Source organism: Mya arenaria, chromosome 10 (assembly GCF_026914265.1).
Source record: "Mya arenaria isolate MELC-2E11 chromosome 10, ASM2691426v1".
NCBI lineage: Eukaryota > Metazoa > Mollusca > Bivalvia > Myida > Myidae > Mya > Mya arenaria.
In genome coordinates, this window is record NC_069131.1 from 54,099,995 (window position 1) to 54,114,522 (window position 14,528).

At 38.2% G+C, this 14,528-nt stretch overlaps 1 long non-coding RNA gene across 1 annotated transcript; it reads right to left on the minus strand.

Moving 5' to 3' along the window:
- Positions 1–256: 256 nt before the first annotated feature.
- Positions 257–12,263, minus strand: LOC128206557 (uncharacterized). Its single transcript, XR_008256500.1, has 4 exons — positions 12,188–12,263; positions 3,647–3,768; positions 2,383–2,486; positions 257–1,660 (listed from the first exon to the last, which is right to left on the minus strand). It is a non-coding gene; the product is annotated as an uncharacterized LOC128206557 (long non-coding RNA).
- Between the last annotated feature and the right edge of the window lie 2,265 nt (positions 12,264–14,528).

Sequence of the window (14,528 nt, forward strand, 5' to 3'; positions counted from 1 at the left end):
TAACACACTTATGTCAGTTTTTGTAAGTTTTTAAACAATTTTTTTCTTGCTATTGTATCATCTGATGTCTAGTTCCTTTAATACTGATCACAACAAACAACGATTAAAGGGACAAGACACCAGATAAGCCAATTGCAGGAAAACAATGTCAAAAAATTATATAAAATTGGCATTGCTGTGTAAAAGCATTGAATCTTACTTACTAATGTATCACATTGCTTACGACATGTGCATCTTTTGCAGTTTTTGAGAATTTTTCCAAATTGAAATTTACTGGGGTTGTCTACCACGTAAATCCCAGTAAGTTTAAACATAGCGTCGGTCGTTCTCAAACATTAATAAATACAAGGTGCATGTTATGTAATTTGGTACACAAGTCAATCTGACAATATGCATAAAGTTTATATATTTAAATTTAAATGATTCTGGATAAGCTATTTGTATACACGTATCAGAAAAAGAATAAAATAAAGACAAAGAACATATTTTAGTCCACTGTACGGCAATCTGAACACCTCGGTCATTTAGGTTTAGTACACGGTTGATGCATCGCTCACACTACACACTTGATGCATGAAGTAAACTACACGGTTGATGCATCGCTTACAGTACACACTTGATGCATGAAGTAAACTACACGGTTGATGCATCGCTCACACTACACACTTGATGCATGAAGTAAACTACACGGTTGATGCATCGCTCACACTACACACTTGATGCATGAAGTAAACTACACGGTTGATGCATCGCTTACACTACACACTTGATGCATGAAGTAAACTACACGGTTGATGCATTGCTCACACTACACACTTGATGCATGAAGTAAACTACACGGTTGATGCATTGCTCACACTACACACTTGATGCATGAAGTAAACTACACGGTTGATGCATTGCTCACACTACACACTTGATGCATGAAGTAAACTACACGGTTGATGCATTGCTCACACTACACACTTGATGCATGAAGTAAACTACACGGTTGATGCATCGCTTACACTACACACTTGATGCATGAAGTAAACTACACGGTTGATGCATCGCTTACACTACACACTTGATGTATGAAGTAAACTACACGGTTGATGCATCGCTTACACTACACACTTGATGCATGAAGTAAACTACACGGTTGATGCAACGCTTACACTACACACTTGATGCATGAAGTAAACTACACGGTTGATGCATCGCTTACACTACACACTTGATGCATGAAATAAACTACACGGTTGATGCAACGCTTACACTACACACTTGATGCATGAAGTAAACTACACGGTTGATGCATGACGTGCACTTCACATTTGATGCATTAGTTAAGTACACGGTTGATACATGACGTGCACTACACGTTTGATGCATAAATTAAGTACACGGTTGAGGCTTAAAGTACAGAACATAGTTTATGCATGAAATAAAAATTGCAAAATTCATATACTTTTGAGTGTCTCGATGATTGTTTTAATATTGTTGAACCTATGAAATTCTCAGATGGAGCACACAGTATTAAAACGGATTAAACGTAAAGGATTTAACTTATACTCATGCGTATAATGCCACCAAACTTTGTAACTGTATGCACGAAAGTATCATCATTTCTTTTTAGCCTTTTGTTTCATAGCTTCCACCATTTTGTCTTGAACCGACCCTGTAAATACAATCACGACATTGTATATCAACACTACAAACAATTGTCCATCTATAAGAATAAGCTGTAGAGTCTCGTCATGAGCTTTAAAGGTAGCTATTTAAAGGTCATATTCAAATTAAAAACGCCCACTTTTGTATTGGTGTGTTGGATGAATTTTGCCAAATAAGTATTTAATTTTGTTGATACATCTTATATTTTCAAAGAGGTTTTTTTCATATAGTAATGTTTATCAATGAGATTGGCTGCTTCCAAGCTGCATTAATGAGATAAATTTGTTTTATGTGATTTTTCGTTTCAAGTAATTCATTTAGCTTGTTCAATTATAAATTGTTATTTATGATTGCCATTTAACAAACTATCTTTCCTCAACATGGTGGTATATTTTGTAATCTATATGTGTCTTCCTATGTAAAGCTATGATTTACCACAAGGACCACAATCAAAATAAGGCATTTATACCTCCGAATATTCAATATTCCGAATTGATGTAATTTGCCATTTTATAGTTAGCAATCAATAACTGAATGAAACCTTTGGAGTATGGTGGCATATTACTGCTGTAAGATAAACTGTTGACGTTCGCGAATTGTTTCGTGTTAACCAGATAATTAATTAGATAGCTTGATAATTATCGCAAAAAGTGGACGTTAACAGGCTATCTTACGGCAGTTATATGCCACCGTAATTTTATAGTTGGCAATGAATAAACTGAATGAAACCTGTGGATTTATTGCGAAGTGAAAAGTTGATGTCTGCAGTTGCAGTAGCGTCGGCGACACAACAAGAGAATACACAGCATCGCCGTCTATTTTCCAGTTTGATTCTGAAAAAAAACAACATGCAAACGATTCATGAAGAAATATTTGTTTCTGGTTAAAGTTGCACTCTCACAGATTTCTTGTTTGGACAATTTATTTTTTAATTTTGTCTTGAAGTGAGCCATTTTTTATGCGTTAATGTCACCCAGTGATATAAGACTACTTGACAAAAGAGCAGATCGCAGTTTTCATATTCACGTTTGAAAATTGATGTTTCTAACGCTTTAAGAAAAATTAAATTTTCGGCAGTTACCAAACATTTTAGATCTGTTCTTTTGCGAGTTATCTTATATGACTGAATTGAAGGCACCGATGCCAAAATGAGCTGATTCTGAGACAAAAATAATAAAAAAGGCCAATAACTGTCAATTTGTGAGAGTGCAGCTTTAAAGCCATCCTCTAACGTTCTCCGTTTGTAATTCTTGTTTTTATTTTTATTAAACGATTGGTTGCTATATAATTATAACTGGATTAAGTCTCGCCAATAATTCTAAACGGATTTATTCCGAGGGAGCGACAGCGACTGTAGAAATACGTTTGTTAAACTTGTGAAACATCATTCGGAGCTTCTCGGCCATTTTTATCAAAAACAACATCGGATGTTTGTCGGTACATCTGTAGAAGTAGTTCGTAAAATTTTGAATTATTTCATTATTTAATTGTAGTGTTTTAGATTGTGTTTTTTTATCTAAGTTCAAATTTATTGCCAGAGAAGTGTATTATTGCAAAGCAAACATAATTAAGATTCCAAAGAGTTAAGTCATTAAGATTAACTGCTAAATTAAATTACTACGCGATCTACCTGCAGCGGACTTAAACATACCGATTTCTGAGTATGTAAACCGCCCATATACATCCGAAGTTGTTTTAGATAAAACTGGCCGAGGAGTTTGGAATGGTAAAACATGTACTTTAACCGACTTATTGTTTATTGTTGAAACTCACATCAGTATCAGTGTGATCCATTCTAGTATGTTTGAAGACAAGGCCAAATAAAAAAATCGATTTTGCGACGAGGCCAAATAAACGACATACAGTACAGAGAATACTTGGTTCTGAATGGTTGGCTAAAAGCGATGTTCTATAATAACTATTATTTCTGTGTTTTAATTATGGTTGTAAATTTACATAATAATGAACAGCTTAAAAAAATACATAAAACCACCTTTCTTTCGAAAGTTTGTTGCATTCATCCAAGTCATACTTCGATGTGTGTTTATGATCGGAATGACATACATAATGGCTGTTGAAAATCCCCATTGTTATTTATACTATTAACTTGGCATTCTGAAAAAGAAATACAAATGAAAAGTGGTGAAAAAATATATAATAGAAACTATAAACATTTAAATTCATAAAATACGTAGAGTATAATTGTTTGTTAACGTGCAAGAGCGTAATATATTTCACCGAGTGAGCACCAAAAGATATAGTATATATACTTTATAAATATAATGTTCACTTTTGGTGTTCAGGAGGTGCTATTTTACATTAAAACGTATACTTTTTCTTTTAACTATATGCCTAAAATTGGAGATAAAAGTCATTTAATTACATATTTTTACAAAAACGCGCCAATGTGTATAATAAATCTTACATTTTACAGTAATTTCTTCATTTCAATCTCATTACATTTAAAATTACATTTAATTTTGTTTTTGTTAATGTTTATGCATTTCTAAGTGTGATTTATGTATCAGCGTAGATGGAATTTAGGGTTCTCCAAGAGTTCCAGCAAATCCTTAATCTGTCTATTTTTCTTAATCCACAGTGCCACGACCTGCCTCAATATGCGCTCCGCATTAGTCAAGAACTAGCAAGATAACTAACCCATATCTAGGGGAGACTGCGAATATATCAGATTGTTTGTTTCCTTTAAGGGCGGTCGCGCATATCAGATTGCTTATATCCTATAAGGGCGGTGATCGCGTATATCAGATTGCTTACCCTCTATAAGGGCGGTAATTGCGTCCTGCAGATTGCTTACACCGTATAAGAGCGGTGATTGCGTCCTGCACACTATAAGGGCGATAACTGCCTATATCAGATTGTCTACACACTATAAGGGAGGTGATTGCGTATATCAGATTGCGGTCACATTTTAAGGGCGGTAATTGCGTATATCAGATTGCTTACACACTATTAGAGCGTTGATCGCGTGTATCAGATTGCTTCCACTCTATAAGGGCGGTGATCGAGTGTATCAGATTGCTTACACTCTATAAGGGCGGTGATTGCGTCCTGCTGATTGCTTACACTCTATAAGGGCGGTGATTGCGTGTATCAGATTGCTTACACTCTATAAGGGCGGTGATCGCGTATATCAGAATGCTTATACCCTATAATGGCGGTAATAGCGTATATTAGTTTGCCCTTACCCTGAAAAGGCGGTTATCGCGTGTATCAGATTGCTTACACTATATAAATGCGGTAATCGCGTGTATCAGATTGCTTACACTTTATAAGGGTGTAATCGCGTGCATCAGATTGCTTTCAATCAATACGGGCGGTATCGCGTTTATCAGATCGCTTACACTATATACTAATTGGGTGAATCAGAGTGTTACACTCTATAAGGGCGGTGATTGCGTGTATCAGATTGCTTACTCTCTATAAGGGCGGTTATCGCGTAAATTAAATTATTTACAACCTATAAAGGCGTCAGTTGCGTATATCAGATGGCTTATATCGCATAAGGGCGATATTCGCGTGTATCAGATTGCTTACACTCTATAAGGGTGTAATCGCGTGCATCAGATTGATAACACTCAATACGAGCGGTAATCGCGTGCATCAGATTGCTCATACACTATAAGGGTTATGATCGCGTGTATCAGATTGCTTACACTCTATAAGGCCGGTAATCGCGTATATCAGATTGCTTACACTCTATAAGGGCGGTGATCGCGTGTATCAGATTGCTTACACTCTATAAGGACAGTAACCGCGTGTATCAGATTGCTTACACTCTATAAGGGTTGTGATCGCGTATATCAGATTGCATACACTCTATAAGGGTTGTGATCGCGTTTATCAGATTGCTTACACTCTATAAGAACAGTAATCGCGTGTATCAGATTGCTTACACTCTATAAGGGTTGTGATCGCGTATATCAGATTGCTAACACTCTATAAGGGTTGTGATCGCGTATATCAGATTGCTTACACTCTATAAGGCCGGTAATCGCGTATATCAGATTGCTTACACTCTATAAGGACAGTAACCGCGTGTATCAGATTGCTTACAATCTATAAGGGTTGTGATCGCGTTTATCAGATTGCTTACACTCTATAAGGGTTGTGATCGCGTTTATCAGATTGCTTACACTCTATAAGGGTTGTGATCGCGTATATCAGATTGCTTACACTCTATAAGGGTTGTGATCGCGTGTATCAGATTGCTTACACTCTATAAGGGTTGTGATCGCGTGTATCAGATTGCTTACACTCTATAAGGGTTGTGATCGCGTGTATCAGATTGCTTGCACTCTATAAGGGTTGTGATCGCGTTTATCAGATTGCTTACACTCTATAAGGGCTGTGATCGCGTTTATCAGATTGCTTACACTCTATAAGGGCGGTGATCGCGTGTATCAGATTGCTTACATTCTATAAGGGTTGTGATCGCGTATATCAGATTGCTTACACTCTATAAGGGTTGTGATCGCGTGTATCAGATTGCTTACACTCTATAAGGGTTGTGATCGCGTGTATCAGATTGCTTATACTCTATGAGGGTTGTGATCGCGTGTATCAGATTGCTTACACTCTATAAGGGTTGTGATCGCGTATATCAGATTGCTTACACTCTATAAGGGTTGTGATCGCGTGTATCAGATTGCTTACACTCTATAAGGGTTGTGATCGCGTATATCAGATTGCTTACACTCTATAAGGACAGTAACCGCGTGTATCAGATTGCTTACACTCTATAAGGGTTGTGATCGCGTGTATCAGATTGCTTACACTCTATAAGGCCAGTAACCGCGTGTATCAGATTGCTTACACTCTATAAGGGTTGTGATCGCGTTTATCAGATTGCTTACACTCTATAAGGGTTGTGATCGCGTATATCAGATTGCTTACACTATATAAGGGTTGTGATCGCGTGCATCAGATTGCTTACACTCTATAAGGGTTGTGATCGCCTTTATCAGATTGCTTACACTCTATAAGGGTTGTGATCGCGTGTATCAGATTGCTTACATTCTATAAGGACAGTAACCGCGTGTATCAGATTGCTTACACTCTATAAGGGTTGTGATCGCGTGTATCAGATTGCTTACACTCTATAAGGGTTGTGATCGCGTGTATCAGATTGCTTACACTCTATAAGGGTTGTGATCGCGTGTATCAGATTGCTTACACTCTATAAGGGTTGTGATCGCGTATATCAGATTGCTTACACTCTATAAGGGCGGTGATCGCGTGTATCAGATTGCTTACACTCTATAAGGGTTGTGATCGCATATATCAGATTGCTTACACTCTATAAGGGCAGTGATCGCGTGTATCAGATTGCCTACACTCTATAAGGGCAGATATCACGTTTATCAGATTGCTTACACTCTATAAGGGCGGTGATCGTGTGTATCAGATTGCTTACTCTCTATAAGGGTTGTGATCGCGTGTATCAGATTGCTAACACTCTATAAGGGTTGTGATCGCGTGTATCAGATTGCTTACACTCTATAAGGGTTGTGATCACGTTTATCAGATTGCTTACACTCTATAAGGGTTGTGATCGCGTATATCAGATTGCTTACTATCTATTAGGCCGGTGATCGCGTTTATCAGATTGCTTACATTCTATAAGGGTTGTGATCGCGTATATCAGATTGCTTACACTCTATAAGGGCGGTGATCGCGTGTATCAGATTGCTTACACTCTATAAGGGTTGTGATCGCGTATATCAGATTGCTTACACTCTATAAGGGCGGTGATCGCGTGTATCAGATTGCTTACACTCTATAAAGGCGGTAATCGCGTGTATCAGATTGCTTACACTCTATAAGGACAGTAATCACGTTTGTCAGATTGCTTACACTCTATATGGGCGGTGATCGTGTGTATTAGATTGCTTACACTCTATAAGGTTTGTGATCGCATATATCAGATTGCTTACACTCTATAAAGGCGGTGATCGCGTGTATCAGATTGCTTACACTCTATAAGGACAGTAATCACGTTTATCAGATTGCTTACACTCTATAAGGGCGGTGATCGCGTGTATCAGATTGCTTACACTCTATAAGGGTTGTGATCGCGTGTATCAGATTGCTTACACTCTATAAGGGTTGTGATCGCGTGTATCAGATTGCTTACACTCTATAAGGGTTGTGATCGCGTATATCAGATTGCTTACACTCTATAAGGGTTGTGATCGCGTGTATCAGATTGCTTACACTCTATAAGGGTTGTGATCGCGTGTATCAGATTGCTTACACTCTATAAGGGTTGTGATCGCGTTTATCAGATTGCTTACACTCTATAAGGGTTGTGATCGCGTATATCAGATTGCTTACTATCTATTAGGCCGGTGATCGCGTTTATCAGATTGCTTATATTCTATAAGGGTTGTGATCGCGTATATCAGATTGCTTACACTCTATAAGGGTTGTGATCGCGTGTATCAGATTGCTTACACTCTATAAGGGTTGTGATCGCGTGTATCAGATTGCTTACACTCTATAAGGGTGGTAATCGCGTGCATCAGATTGCTTACAATCTATAAGGGTTGTGATCGCGTGTATCAGATTGCTTACACTCTATAAGGGTGGTAATCGCGTGCATCAGATTGCTTACACTCTATAAGGGTTGTGATCGCGTGCATCAGATTGCTTACAATCTATAAGGGTTTTGATCGCGTTTATCAGATTGCTTACACTCTATCAGGGTTGTGATCGCGTTTATCAGATTGCTTACACTCTATAAGGGTTGTGATCGCGTATATCAGATTGCTTACAATCTATAAGGGTTGTGATCGCGTGTATCAGATTGCTTACACTCTATAAGGGTTGTGATCGCGTGTATCAGATTGCTTACACTCTATAAGGGTTGTGATCGCGTGTATCAGATTGCTTGCACTCTATAAGGGTTGTGATCGCGTTTATCAGATTGCTTACACTCTATAAGGGCTGTGATCGCGTTTATCAGATTGCTTACACTCTATAAGGGTTGTGATCGCGTGTATCAGATTGCTTACACTCTATAAGGGTTGTGATCGTGTATATTAGATTGCTTACACTCTATAAGGGTTGTGATCGCGTGTATCAGATTGCTTACACTCTATAATTGTTGTGATCGCGTGTATTAGATTGCTTACACTCTATAAGGCCGGTGATCGCGTGTATCAGATTGCTTACACTCTATAAGGGTTGTGATCGCGTATATCAGATTGCTTACACTCTATAAGGCCGGTGATCGCGTATATCAGATTGCTTACACTCTATAAGGGTTGTGATCGCGTGTATCAGATTGCTTACACTCTATAAGGGTTGTGATCGCGTGTATCAGATTGCTTACACTCTATAAGGGTTGTGATCGCGTTTATCAGATTGCTTACACTCTATAAGGGTTGTGATCGCGTATATCAGATTGCTTACACTATATAAGGGTTGTGATCGCGTGCATCAGATTGCTTACACTCTATAAGGGTTGTGATCGCCTATATCAGATTGCTTACACTCTATAAGGGTTGTGATCGCGTGTATCAGATTGCTTACACTCTATAAGGACAGTAACCGCGTGTATCAGATTGCTTACACTCTATAAGGGTTGTGATCGCGTTTATCAGATTGCTTACACTCTATAAGGGTTGTGATCGCGTGTATCAGATTGCTTACACTCTATAAGGGTTGTGATCTCGTTTATCAGATTGCTTACACTCTATAAGGGTTGTGATCGCGTATATCAGATTGCTTACACTCTATAAGGGTGGTGATCGCGTGTATCAGATTGCTTACACTCTATAAGGGTTGTGATCGCGTATATCAGATTGCTTACACTCTATAAAGGCGGTAATCGCGTGTATCAGATTGCTTACACTCTATAAGGACAGTAATCGCGTTTATCAGATTGCTTACACTCTATAAGGGCGGTGATCGCGTGTATCAGATTGCTTACACTCTATAAGGGTTGTGATCGCGTGTATCAGATTGCTTACACTCTATAAGGGTTGTGATCGCGTGTATCAGATTGCTTACACTCTATAAGGGTTGTGATCTCGTTTATCAGATTGCTTACACTCTATAAGGGTTGTGATTGCCTATATCAGATTGCTTACTATCTATTAGGCCGGTGATCGCGTTTATCAGATTGCTTACATTCTATAAGGGTTGTGATCGCGTATATCAGATTGCTTACACTGTATTAGGGGAGTGATCGCGTGTATCAGATTGCTTACACTCTATAATGGTTGTGATCGCATATATAAGATTGCTTACACTCTATAAGGGCGGTGATCGCGTGTATCAGATTGCTTACACTCTATAAAGGCAGTAATCGCGTGTATCAGATTGCTTACACCTTATAAGGACAGTAATCACGTTTATCAGATTGCTTACACTCTATATGGGCGGTGATCGTGTGTATCAGATTGCTTACACTCTATAAGGTTTGTGATCGCATATATCAGATTGCTTACACTCTATAAGGGCGGTAATCGCGTGTATCAGATTGCTTACACTCTATAAGGACAGTAATCACGTGTATCAGATTGCTTACACTCTATAAGGGCGGTGATCGCGTGTATCAGATTGCTTACACTCTATAAGGGTTGTGATCGCGTATATCAGATTGCTAACACTCTATAAGGGTTGTGATCGCGTGAATCAGATTGCTTACTATCTATAAGGGTTGTGATCGCGTTTATCATATTGCTTACACTCTATATGGGTTGTGATCGCGTATATCAGATTGCTTACTATCTATTAGGCCGGTGATCGCGTTTATCAGATTGCTTATATTCTATAAGGGTTGTGATCGCGTATATCAGATTGCTTACACTCTATAAGAGCAGTGATCGCGTGTATCAGATTGCTTACACTCTATAAGGGTTGTGATTGCATATATCAGATTGCTTACACTCTATAAGGGCGGTGATCGCGTGTATCAGATTGCTTACACTCTATAAGGGCGGTGACCGCGTGTATCAGATTGCTTACACTCTATAAGGGCGATGATCGCGTATATCAGATTGCTTACACTCTATAAGGGCGGTGACCGCGTGTATCAGATTGCTTACACTCTATAAGGGTTGTGATCGCGTGTATCAGATTGCTTACACTCTATAAGGGTTGTGATCGCGTGTATCAGATTGCTTACACTCTATAAGGGTTGTGATCGCGTGTATCAGATTGCTTACATTCTATAAGGGTTGTGATCGCGTATATCAGATTGCTTACACTGTATAAGGGCATAGATCGCGTGTATCAGATTGCTTACACTCTATAAGGGTTGTGATCGCATATATAGGATTGCTTACACTCTATAAGGGCGGTGATCGCGTGTATCAGATTGCTTACACTCTATAAGGTTAGTAATCACGTGTATCAGATTGCTTACACTCTATAAGGGTGATAATCGCGTGCATCAGATTGCTTACAATCAATACGGGCGGTATCGCGTCTATCAGATCGCTTACACTATATACTAATTGCGTGAATCAGAGTGTTTACACTCTATAAGGGCGGTAATCGAGAGCATCAGATTGCTTACAATCAATACGGGCGGTATCGCGTTTATCAGATCGCTTACACTATATACTAATTGGGTGAATCAGAGTGTTTACACTCTATAAGGGCGGTGATTGCGTGTATCAGATTGCTTACACTCTATAAGGGCGGCGGTGATTGCGTGTATCAGATTGCTTACACTCTATAAGGGCGGTGATCGCGTATATCAGAATGCTTATACCCTATGACGGCGGTAATAGCGTATATTAGTTTGCCCTAACCCTGAAAAGGCGGTTATCGTGTTTGTCAGATTGCTTACAACCTATAAGGGCGGTTATCGCGTAAATTAAATTATTTACAACCTATAAGGGCGTCAGTTGCGTATATCAGATTGCTTATATCATATAAGGGCGATAATCGCGTGTATCAGATTGCTTACACTCTATAAGGGCGGTAATTGCGTATATCAGATTGCTAACACTCAATACGGGTGGTAATCGCGTGCATCAGATTGCTAACACTCAATACGGGCGGTAATCGCGTGCATCAGATTGCTTACACTTAATACGGGCGGTAATCGCATGTATCAGATTGCTTACACTCTATACGGGCGGTAATCGCTTGTATCAGATAACTTACACTCTATAAGGGCGGTGATGTCGTCCTGCTGATTGCTTATACCGTATAATGGCGTTGATTATGTCCTGCAGATTGCTAACACACTATACGGGCGGTAATCGCGTGTATCAGATTGCTTACACTCTATAAGGGTTGTGATCGCGTATATCAGATTGCTTACACTCTATAAGGGTTGTGATCGCGTGTATATCAGATTGCTTACACCTTGTAAGATGTTAGTGGAAACATACAGCTTTTTCTTTGGCCTAACATGTAGTAAATACAATTCACAAATATTTCACAGTATCGCCTTGCGTATGCTATAAACGATCTAAATACAATATTTAGAAATTAGTTCTATATTATAGGCTTAACGTTAATCTTCACTCAGAGAAAACATTTGTATACTTACATTTCTTCTGACGTCGATACGAAAGTACTAAGAAGTAAGCAAATCGAAACTAGATAACAGAGGAATTCCCAACGAGTGATTGATTATATCATATCTATTTTAGAATATAAATAGAAAGGCAATATAGTGCATTTATAGAAATACATGCATTGGCACAGGCCGTTTTTTTCTATAAATCTGATTCAACGAGTTAGCTTGTTTGAGGTTTTGGAGTTATATTTTGGGGTTGTCACGATTCGAGAGAGATAAATTAACGTTGGATCTTTCTGGACTTACATTATATCTGCTTATTTTGGAGATAACACTTGTGAACCATCTTTATTTAATATAAAACGCAATTGCACTACTGCTAACAGTTCTAAATACAGTGTAGGTACACCATTGGAACAAGAAAGTAAAAAGCCGTTTATATTTTTATTAATTCATACAATTACAATGGAGCACTGAATACAATTATAACATCAACAATATTTTCCTGTTGTATGACCACTCCACACGATCACGGTTCCTCTTGGTGACATACCACTGTAATTTAACAGGGGCGTAGAAATAAATTTAAGTAGCAGGGAATATCCCAAAAGTAGGCGTGGGGTGTCCTTCCCCATTTAGAGTCTAAGGGGCAGCGCGTCTTGTGGAATGAATTAAGCCTTTTTTTAACCTTTTTAACCAAAATTTCTAGTCTTCTGGTGCATGTTTATTTTGTAACAGGAAACCTTAACACATAAATGTACTTGAATATGATACTGAATCTGAGTAATACATCCCCCCTCCGTTTTAACAACCAAAATAAATATCTAGACACTTTGTGACGTATAAAGCGTACAAAATTTCACCAAAGGTACATGTAAAATTCATCAAAGTAATGGATTGGTTTTAGCAGTGACATTACCGCAAGCTTGTTTCATTTGTTTACAACCGGGTAACACGCGTTTACAAATAGGAATGTTGCGTAAATGGTAAAAGGTCTATCAGAATGCCAGACACGCTCATGTTGCAAACTTACTACGCTTTTTGGTGTCTGGAAAACAAAATCTTCTGTTCACCCTCCATTGCTTCACAAATCATTAACTTCAAAACATCCCCAGAGGGAGATGCGACTAATGAGGTTTTGTATCGAGCTAAATCAAATGCGGGTCTCTTTAAGCGGCATAGACTGCCCTTTGTTTCATTTAAAATGGTGTTGTAAATGAAAAGTTGTCTTTGACTTCAGTCTTTATTTTAAGCAAATGTTTGCCTTCCGACGTAGCATATATGACGTAATTTATCACGTGGTATACAAACACTGTAATAGGAGGTACTTAATTTATCATGTAACTTTAATATATTTCTAGATTTGATGATATTATCAGAAACAGTAGCGTACAAAGGCATGGCTGCTCATATGATTGGGTCAATCTCTACCATTAAAGGATACTGATCCAAGGCGAAAACCAGGTATGTTCACCAGACTAGATCACACTACTCTATGTGTCCGGCTACTTGAACTGGAACGCTAGGAAACCCCAAGATGTGCCAAGTATCTGATTATATTCTTTACCACAGTGTCTCTTCTTGAGTGTATTCGCATGGACCCTTATAGCACACAGATCGCAGTGACCTGTGGCCAACGCAGATACCAGGTATAAGGTGTACTTGAGTTTCCATCCATCATCTCCGTTCACAGGAATAGATCGCAATGCTATATGTATCTGGCTACTTTAACTGGAATACTAGATAACGCTATAGATATCAAGTTCCTTGTGCCTTTCTATCTAACAAATTGCAAGGCTATGTATTCAAGTTTTAACAGCCAGAAGGTCAAGAATCTTATTTATAGTCTTGAAACGTCAATTTCCGGTAAACTGCAAGAAGCTACCAAAAGGAAAGGTGAAAGGTGGATTTTCATTGGTTGAACTATATCTTTTATCCAATCAATGAGTATGTAACAAAGTAGGAGTTTTGCACATTGTGGTAAAAACATGTGTCAATGTCAACAAAATGATTAATAATTTAAAGTTGATAGTAAATTATTCGGTGCAGAAGGGGATTAAAATAATTAATAGACAATGCTGTTCTTTGTCAAGCCTTACCAACATGTTAAAATATATGACATTGACCTTCATTGCCAATATTGGAAAATGACAGAACTGAGAAGTGAAACTGAAAGTAGACAACTGGGTGAAATGACCAGGTATTTATTTATTATAATGATGGTGTTTTTACTTTTTGATTCATTTGTTTTTTTATCAAGTGCAAACAAGTCTGACTATTTGGAAATTGGAAGAAATTAAAAATATTGATATATTTATTACATTCTCTCAATGAGTCTGGAAGTCATCATTTTTAATAAACAACAGATTTG